Raw genomic sequence first — 10,673 nt, 5'->3', positions numbered from 1 at the left:
ATCAAATAGGAAAAACAATAGTTAGACAACTCTTGTCAAGAGAAAACTGAGACACATCCAACATTTAATACAAGATCAACCATCAAACTATCACATGTCAGTATAAGCACATCACACACTTTTCAATGGATGATATCTTTTGGATAATGATTTTAACATGATTGTTCAACTTTTCTATCTTGATTTTCACTATCATGATTTCTGAGTGACTCCATGATGTCCCTGACTAGAGGAACAAGGAAGGAACATGATATTTTTCTTGTTTGCTTTCTGTAAATTAATCATTAATATGTGAAAATTTGTCTCAGGCCATGATTATTGGAGTATCATTGAAGACATTTCCAATTTGCGTATAGAAATGGTTAATACTACCCATTTTACGCAAGCAACACTCAGGTCATCTCGGTTCAATTATACCTTGATTCTTGTGCTAACTTGCAATATCACAATACAGGAAAGTAGTGCTTAGGTCATCATGGTTTAATTATACCATCGGTGTTTGCACTCACTTCCCACATTTTAAAAGAAAAATCTCAATGATGACAAAACACAATCACCCAGTGACTGGTCTGATCGTAGCTTTGCATTTCATTTGCATTTGTATTTACATTTAGCATACATTTCATTCTTTCATGGGATCACAAGATCATGTTATCCAAGGTTAAATCTATCACAAGAATCATCAAAGCCTCATCATAAGTGTATACACAATAAGAATGATGACTCATCTCTCTCTAGATATTATCGACCCAACGAAAATCTTATGTTACCCCCTCAACAGAACCAACATCAGTCTATCTAAATCTTCCTGCAACCTTATCAATTATGTCAATCAATCACATCTAATCTATTCTATCATGTCTTATATATGATGTATCTTTCCTGGAATGAGACATCCTCATCAAGTCTTATATAGGATATATTGTTCTTGAAATCATATGCTTTGATCATCTTTGTCTTATACAAGAGGTGTCATTCTTGAAACCAGACTAAATCTTTATCTTCTCGATCTAATAAATCAATCTTTATCAATCATCACATCAAGAACCACATCACCATAATCAAAGAAGTCACACTTTCATCAATCAACGTTACATAAATTAAATTATTTCTAATTGGGACATCAATTTCACAACAATTCAAACACTCCAAAAGTCAATTATCTCAATTGATCTCCTAAGGGGGAATCATTGTACCACAATTTATCAATCAATGTTTGGGGCATCCTAGCAAACCATTATCATCATCAAAATGAGATTATTATTTGAATCAAAGCACCATCACACCTCGCTTCAAAGAGGGGAAAAATGTATACACCTAAAAATGGCTTGAAGATAATTAATTGAATAAGCAATTATTTAATTAATCCCCCTTCCCAATTTAATTGAATTCATTAGCAATTTGATTAAATCCCTTTCATCTACTTATTAATAAATATAATGATTTATTTAATAGGTTCATTTCAATAGTCCCCTTGATTAATTAATTCAAATTAATTAATCCTCCCCCCATTTAAATCAATTCTTCTAATCCCCTAATTAATTAAAACAAATTAATTTATGAGTTGTTGAAAATTAATTAGTCTTTTCCTATTATTTGAATTTTTAAATTCAAATTACCCACATACCTCCTAACTTCTAACCACCTAACCTAACCATCCCTCTAACCTAACCCATTCCACCTAACCTTGGGTTTAACTAACCCTATCCTATCTTGCACATCCTAACCTCCTATGGTGTGGATATTCTTCCCTTGAGACACATGGCACTTTGGCCACATGTCTCCTCTCCTGGCCACTTGTCCTCTTATGAGAAAGGCTCCTTGACACTTGTCACCACTGAGATGACAAGTGTCCCTTCCTCCAACCTCCTCCAATTTCACCCTTGATATCTTCAAATTCAATCTTGACCGTTGATTCCTATGACCTCACCCCTGGCTTTGAAAATCCTATAAATATCCCCCATTCTGGAGCACAAAGGATCCGATCTCATATCAATTTAGGCATTGTTACTATAGGCATATCCATTCTAGCATATCATTTGAGCATTGTTATTATAGGCAATTGCATCTTAGATCTAGATTAATTTGATCATTTTCTAGAATAATTATTGAATCATGTAGCTTAATCAATCTCTTTTCTAGCTTAATTTCATCATCATAGCTTAATCATGCATATTATTAGCTTAATTATACTCTTGGATCAATCTAGCATAATCAATCTCATCTAGCTTGCATATCATCATCATTTCAAATCCTCCGTCTAGGTGTAGTCAAGTCACTGGGATTGCTTATCCATATCTGAGAGAAAATCCACACCCACATCTCTTAGGAGGTGATAGGTCACTTTGTCATGGTTTATCTTTCATTTACTTTTAATTTTCTAACCATGCTTGTAATGATATATTGAGTGTTTGTGTTGCAGCTGCAGGTACCTCACTTCATAGGAACGACACAAGGTAGTCTTTTGGAACTTGATTTATCGATCCAAGGTTGTGATGACAATACTATGAATTCCCTTGAACTTGTTAAATATTTATCCCTAGTACATCCTGAGATTATTGATTGTACCCTTCAAGATCAACCTTTGAATACACCTATCTTTGCCAATGACTATACATTAGCTTGTTATCTTAATGCAATTGAACAAATGGACTCTTCCACCAGTGAACAAAGTGAGAACATGACAACAGAAAATTTCAAATATATTAGTCACAAAAATCAAAAGAAAATAAGTTTTGATGATGAAAACCACACTATGGCAGTGTCAGAATTGAAAATAGTAAAAATAAAGGACGTACCTAATGGTGAAAACCTCTATGAGGTGCTTGAAGGTAAGATAATTAACATTTTGCCTAATCACTTTCAAGAGTGATCATCAGTACTAATTGAACCTATAGAGACAGTAAACATTGGAACAAAAGAACCTCAACACACCATACATGTAGCTCAATCCTTGTCAGCCGAAGAACTAAAATAATTTGTTGATTTCTTCACAGCAAAGAAGATCAATTTTGCATGGACATATGCTGATATGTTGGGTTCTGGATCCTAACCTCATAATGCATCATCTCTCTATCACTCCCAGAGTTAAACCTATTAAGTAAAAACTCTGAAAAATTCATCCTCATGTTGCATTACTTGTTAAGGCTAAGCTAGAAAAATTCCTAAAAGTTGGATTGATCAGAGCAATTGATTATGCCGAATGGATATCTAATATTGTACCTATTTCTAAACCTGCCAAATCAATATGAGTTTGCACATATTTTAGAGATTTAAACAAAGTTTGTCCAAAATATTATTTTCCACTACCAAACATAGATATGATCGTGGACATGAATACTGGCTATGAAATGTACTCTTTAATGGATGGTTTTTTTGGATACAATCCAATCAAAATTGCACCTAAGGATCAAGAGAAAACAACATTCACCTGTGCATGGGGAACCTTCTACTGGAAAGTAATGCCTTCGGCTTAAAGAACGTAGGTGATACTTATCAAAGAGTTGTAGCAATAATTTTTCATGACATGAAGCAAAAAAACATGGAGGATTATGTTGATGACACTCTAGTTAAATCTATGCAAAGATCACCACACCTATCAGAACTAGGTCCAATATTAGACAGGATGGAGAAATTCAAACAGACTAAATCCTAAGATATGTGCATTTGGGGTTACATCTGGTAAGCTCCTAGGATATATATTGTTTCAGCGAAAGAAATTGAAGTGGATCCATAAAAATTTAAGGCTATCATGAAAATGCCACCTGCAAAGAATGTCAGTCAAATGAGAAGTTTACAAGGGCGACTCCAATCAATAAGATTTTTTATTTCTTAGCTAGCAAATAAGGCTCAACCATTCACAAAGGCATTATGAAAAGGAGTCAAATACAACTGGGATAAAGATTGTGAACAACATCTAAAGAAAATCAAAGAATATATTTCTAATCCACCTATATCGATGCCTCCAATTCAAGGCAAGTTATTGATCCTCTACATATCAGCTACTCATATATCACTAGGGGCACTTTTGGAACAACATGATGAGAATAAAAAGGAAAGCACTATATATTATATCAGTAGGACCTTAGTGTCCTATGAGATGAACTATACTATCATAAAAAAATCTTGTTTGGCATTGGTCTTTGCATCACAAAAATTAAGACACTACATGCTAGCACATTATATCAAGCTGGTGGCTAAGATTGATCCGCTCAAATATATTCTTAGCAAAGAAACACTTATAGGGAGATTGGCTAAATGGGTCATGGTTCTTACAAAATTTGATATTGAATATATAGAATGTAAAGCTATCAAAGGATAGGTTATTGCAGATCAACTTGGTAAATCTCTTCTTGAAGACAATCAACCTTTACACATAGAATTTCCGAATGAATCCATCGTGCACCTTACTCAACGATCCTAGAAAATGTTCTTTGATGGGTCTTTCACTCAAAAAGGTTTTGGTGCTAAAATACTTTTTATCACTCCTCAAAGATGTTCAATCTCGAAGGCTTAAAAGATTCTCTTTCCTTGCACAAGCAATATTGCATAATATGAAGCCTTGGTCAATGGAATCAAGCTAGCTATTGAATGGAAGGTTATTGAGTTACACATTTATGGAGACTCTCAATTGATTATCAACCAAATCAATGATATATATATCAGACTCGGGATGAGAAACTGATGCCCTATAAAAAAATGGTTGATGATCTCAAGAAATACTTTACCTTTGTATCATTTCAACAGATTCCCAGATCAACAAACAAAGAAACAAATGCTATGGCTACCTTGGCATCTATACCACAGCTACAAGAATCTAAGTTCCACTATGAATTCCTCATGGAAGAGTTACATTATCCTGCTTATGATTCTCCTGAGTCTAGATGGTCTGTTCTATTATTGGATATGATTCATCTCACTATAGCCACATTTACTCTTACTTGTGTGACCAAATTATCCCTGCTAATCTTACCCGTAATGAGAAAAGAAACCTTATTCGAAATGCTTCACGGTATGTCATCATTGCTAATGATTTGTATAGGTGAGGTTTGGATAGTACTTTGTTTTTGAAACTAAAGAGTCCCAACGTGCATTATCTGAAGTCCATGAAGGTATTTGTGGATCTCATTCAAATGGTCTTACTTTGGCTCAAAAACTGCTAAGGGCTGGCTACTACTGGCCAGATATGGAAAAAGATACTATTAAATTTGCTAAAACTTGTGAGTAGTGTCAACTACATGGGAATCTCATACACGCTTCAGCAAGGGATCTAATACCTTTCATCACACATTGGCCTTTTCAACAATGGGTGTTTGACCTCATTGGCCAAATCTATCCTGCATCATCTAAAGAACACAATTTTATCATAACTTGCACTGAGTACTTCACTAAGTGGGTTGAAGCAGTTCTGCTAATCAAAGCTTGTTGTTCATCCTTAACTATATCATCTATAGGTATGGGATACCTTCTTCAATTGTGACTGACAATGGAGGGTAGTTCAAAAATAAAGATCTAGATGAGATCTGTGAAAAGTTCAAAATAAAACAACACTTGTCATCCATATATTACCCTCAAGGTAATGGACACTTTGAAGCATCTAACAAAAATCTGTTGACTATCTTACATAGAACAATAAACAAATCTGGAAAGGATTCCTGCACTATGACCTTATAGAACAAGTATTAGAACACCTACTGGGGCTACACCTTTTTCTTTGGTGTATGGATCCGAAGCAGTCTTGCCTATTGAGGTGGAAATACAATCTTTGAGAGTTTCTTTGTAAGGTCTTATTACTGATGAAGACTACAAAATATCTAGATTGCAAGAACTCGAGTTGCTGGATGAACGTCGACAAGTGGTGTTTGATCATCTGAGAGTGTACCAAAAGAGAATGTCTAGAGGTTATAACAAGAAAGTTCAACAAAGAGAATTTCAGGTTGGTGACCTTGTTTTGAGAGAAAATCCTAAAAAATCAACAGTTTTGAGACAACAAAGGGAAGTTTGAACCCAACTGGTTGGGTCCCTATATTATTATTGTAGTCTTTGGCTCTGGTGCTTATCAAATCCCAACATCGGAAGGAGAATAGCTCTATGAACCGATCAACACCATCCACTTGAAAAAATTCTTCACTTAGTATTCTCTACTACAACAACTTGTACAACTAAAAAGTCCTAAAAAAATTAAAAAATTAAAAATTCTTTGCCAAGCAGGTGAAAACCTGGTAAAAAGGTGCCTCTTGTACTTAAGTGCTCCATCTATCAACACAAATTTGGCATTTCCTATTTTCATTCCTGCTTTCCTGCATCTTTGCTTTCACTTGTACATACTTTTTAGTCGCTTTTGTGACATCCTAGTTCTTTTGAAACTCTCATGGCTTGAAACTAATTAATTTAGATGTTGTAAGAAGTATCAACCAAGTCATCTTTCCGTCAGTAGTACTAGGTCATCCATTCTGATTCAGTCACTTATCTCCAAACTATCGAAGAGTTTTATCACTCAGTAAAGGAGCAAAACAAGACTACAGAAAACAATCACTAAACTATTTGAGATATGCATGAAATTCTCTTTGTGTTGTATTTTAACATTGGTTTTTTATTATTATTCCCTTTGAGTAACTCGAGGAAGTCTATCTTGACTAAGAGGAGCAAGGATTGGGGGCATAATACTTGTTTTGTTTTCTGCTTGTAAGAGTGATTCTGGTGATTAGGAAACATCTGATCAATTGGGTGTCTATGATAAGTGACTTCACATTAAGGTGAAATCGCCACACATACCTCAACTCCGCTTATTTGTATGCTAAAGGGAGGTTGGAGCCATTTCTTTGTCTATTTTGAGGGAATTTATTTAATGTACAATCCGAATGCATGCGTAATTTGTCCAAGGATATGAACGATGAAAGGGTCATTGCAGACAAGACAATAAATATTGATAGTTCTGATACTTAATATAAGTACAGATCTGATAACCAACAAGATGAGAGGGGGGGGGTGAATCATACAAACTTAATCATCAATGAAAACATCAGATTCTACCTCGGTAACATATATCAGTCATAGAATAAAAACTTTTAAACATGCAAACTCAAAAGCATATGAACAATATAAACCTCATAACACCAGATTTAACGTGGAAACCCAAATAGGGAAAAACTACTGTGGGATTTCTAACCCACTAAGAAATATACTCTTCTAGAGTATGCTCAGTTAAAAGCCAATTCTATTAAAGATTACAAAACACATTGCTAGATGTGACCCGGTTAAGGGATTTCCCTCAGATCTGTTAGGATCTTCACTTTGTTAGAAGTGACCTTGTTAAAGGATTTCAAACACTCATTTAGAATGTCACCTTGTTAGAGGATTTACTTATAAGACTGTTAAGTCCACTCGGTTAAGAGATTTCCTATTACTTTCAAAAGCTAACAGTAATACAATCTATCTACAACTTTACATCTAAAATGCTAAAGCAGATTCTTATTTGTTCAACACAATCTAGACATAGAACTATTCCTGTCTATCTGCTGGGCATCAATACTCTATTATTCCAATAGGTCTTCAAGCTTCTGTGCTTGGTGATCACTATGTAGCATCCCTATGCATACACTTGCCCACATCCACTGTTTATCAACAGTTCCTTATTTATAAACAATCATCTAACCGCTTAATCTCCTTGATCACATTTCCCATGATCAATAATAGCCATCAGATCTTCAATCTTGTCCAGGTTCATTGTATCTTATGATCTGAAAAATGTTTTACCCTGCCTCAGAACTTGCACAATCATCTTGGAACTTGTGTTAGGGTAATGCGGTTCAATCTGAGTTGTAGATCTTCTTGCCGACTTTCCATTGCCTTAGATTTGTTAACAAACTTCTTCCACGACTTGCCAATCATTGATCCGCTCCAGCTCATCAGCTTCTTTCATTAAATATCACATGTAAGCATTTAATGCATTATGTTATATCTTGGTTACAACTCGGTGAATACTAAACTTTACTCGGTAGACATTTTGTCTTCATCAACCGACTGCAATAACCTTAGGGTTTACTGACTAGGTTACTTAGGGTTTACCGACTAGGTTCTTTGCCTGATAACATAGTGTAGTATTAACCTTTACATTTTACAACATATGTATGATGTTAAAACAATCTAAAACATCAAGATCTCATCAATGTCTGACTCAGTACAGTTGCCCATTGAATAACTTATCCCTTTATTCATCATATTCTTTCTTGTGTCTTTACCGACTTCTTTATAATCTTCATATCATATTTCTTAAGATATGGCAACATCATACTGAATTAGAAAATCAGTTTCTTGACATCAATGACAAAATAATAATATCAAGACAGTAAAACATCTTTAATCAGTTATCTCCATAATCAATAACAACCTTCTCAATATCCTTGTTATATTGCCAACAATCTCCGCCTTTGGCATTGATGGCAAAACCAATTGATTTGACCATTAAGAATTCGGATTACTGTGATTCTAAAATGCTGAAATGCTCTCCCCCATACATCAGACTTCTCTTCTGGTTTTCTCTCAATCTTCTCAGGTCTTCTCCTCCTGGTAGTCTTCTCCTCCTTGGGTAGGTCTTCTCCCCCTGGTAGTCTTCTCCTCCTTTGACAACAATGCCAAAATGAAAATAACTAAAACATAAGTTGTTTCTGTAAGAAGTTATTTCTTGCTGATGTGTATCAACTGAGTCTCAATCAGAGCATTTGTTTACAATTCCTGTTCCCTCTATCATTTTCTGTATTATCCCAATATTGTTCCAGTACACTTTCAGAAAAGCATTCTTAAAGTGTATCACTCCAGCATCAGCTCCCTAAAAGATATTCAATACATTCATCGAAGTGATGCTTTCACTGAACTTGATCAGTGAGTAAGAGATAGGGGTAGGACCCCTAGCTTACTTCTGAGATATTCAAAAGTCTCCTTTGGTAGTGGCTTGGTGAAGATATCAGCTATTTGTTCCTTTGTGTTAACATATTCCAACACCACTTTCTTTTCATGAGCTTCTTCTGTAAGATAATGATATTTGATAGATATGTGCTTTGTCTTAGAGTGCATAATAGGGTTCTTTGAAATATTAATGGCACTAGTATTGTCATAGAATATAGTTACTGGCTCGGTAACTTTCTCATTTATACTTTCCAACAATTGTTTGATCCATGCAATGTTGGTACAATTCAGTGTTGCAGCAACATATTCAGCTTTGACTGTTGACTGAGAAACACATCCTTGTTTCTTGCTAAGCCAACTCACTAGTCTTTCTCCTAAGAAGAAAGCTCCTCCACTTGTGCTTTTCCTGTCATCAATATTGCATGCCCAATCAGCATCAGTATAGACTTTCAAATCAAAATCATTCCTTTCTGATATACTAAGCCATAATCTTCAGTGCCTTTCAAGTATCTAAAAAATCTTTTGATGGCTATCATGTGTATTTCCTTAGGATCTATAGATAATGTTGCAACAATACCTACTGCATGTGCTATATCACACCTACTGTGAACAACATATTGTAGTTTTCCAATCATGGATCGGTAGAGTGTCTCATCAATAGATGCAGATTCATCATTCTTTGATAGTTTGCAATTTGTAGTCATAGGAGTACTTACTGGCTTTGAATCCTCCATTCCAAATTTCTTCAAGATTTCCTTTATGTATTTGGATTGAGTAATGAAAATTTCATTTTTCATTTGCAGTATCTGTAAGCCTATAAAATACTTTATCTCACCGATTAATGACATCTCAAATTCTTTGCTCATTTCATTACCAAAGTTCTTGCATAAAGAGTCATTTCCACAAAATATAATATCATCAACAAATATGGCTGAGATTAGTATTCCATTTTCATCATTCTTCATGTACATGTTGCCATTCTCACTTGTCCTTAAAAAACCAATCTTAATCAAATAAGAGTGCAGTCTTTCATACCATGCTCTAGGTGCTTGTTTCAGACCATATAAAGCTTTGTTCAATTTACATACCTAATCTTTATTGTCTTCAACAAATCCTTCAGGTTGTTCAATGAAAACTTCTTCTTCTAATATTTCATTCAGAAATGCAAATTTGACATCCAATTGATATACCTTGAAATTTTTGAAAGCAGCATATGCCAACAATGTTTTAGCTCCTTCAAGTCTGGCAACAGGTGCAAAAGTCTCACCATAATCAATTCCTTCTTCTTGGGCATAACCTTTGCGAACCAATCTTGCTTTGTTCTGAATGACCTCTCCTTGCTCATTTAGCTTGTTTTTGAAGATCCACTTTGTACCAATTACATTTTTGTCCTTAGGTCTTGGGACTAGTGTCCATGTGTCATTCTTCTTGATTTGATCAATCTCTTTAGTCATAGCATTTATCCAATCTTCACTGTTGAATGCCTCTTTTACTATTCTTGGTTGAAATTCAGATATCAAACATGTGTTCTGTCTCAGTTTGTTCCTTGTCATCACTGGATCATCCTTATCTCCTATAATCTGACTTGGTGCATGATGTCTTCTGACATATTTGGCTAATACAGGCTTGGTAGGCTCTGTATGATCCTCTTCATCACTCTGTAATTGGATATCTTACTCATTTCCTTCAACAGTTATTTTGGTAGGACTTTTCAGTTGCACATAGACAAATTCATCATAGTCTTTTGGTTCTTTGGAATTCCCGTCAAC

The sequence above is a fragment of the Cryptomeria japonica genome, chromosome 2 (genome assembly GCF_030272615.1).
Source record: "Cryptomeria japonica chromosome 2, Sugi_1.0, whole genome shotgun sequence".
NCBI lineage: Eukaryota > Viridiplantae > Streptophyta > Pinopsida > Cupressales > Cupressaceae > Cryptomeria > Cryptomeria japonica.
Note: the sequence above shows the minus strand (reverse complement) of the source record.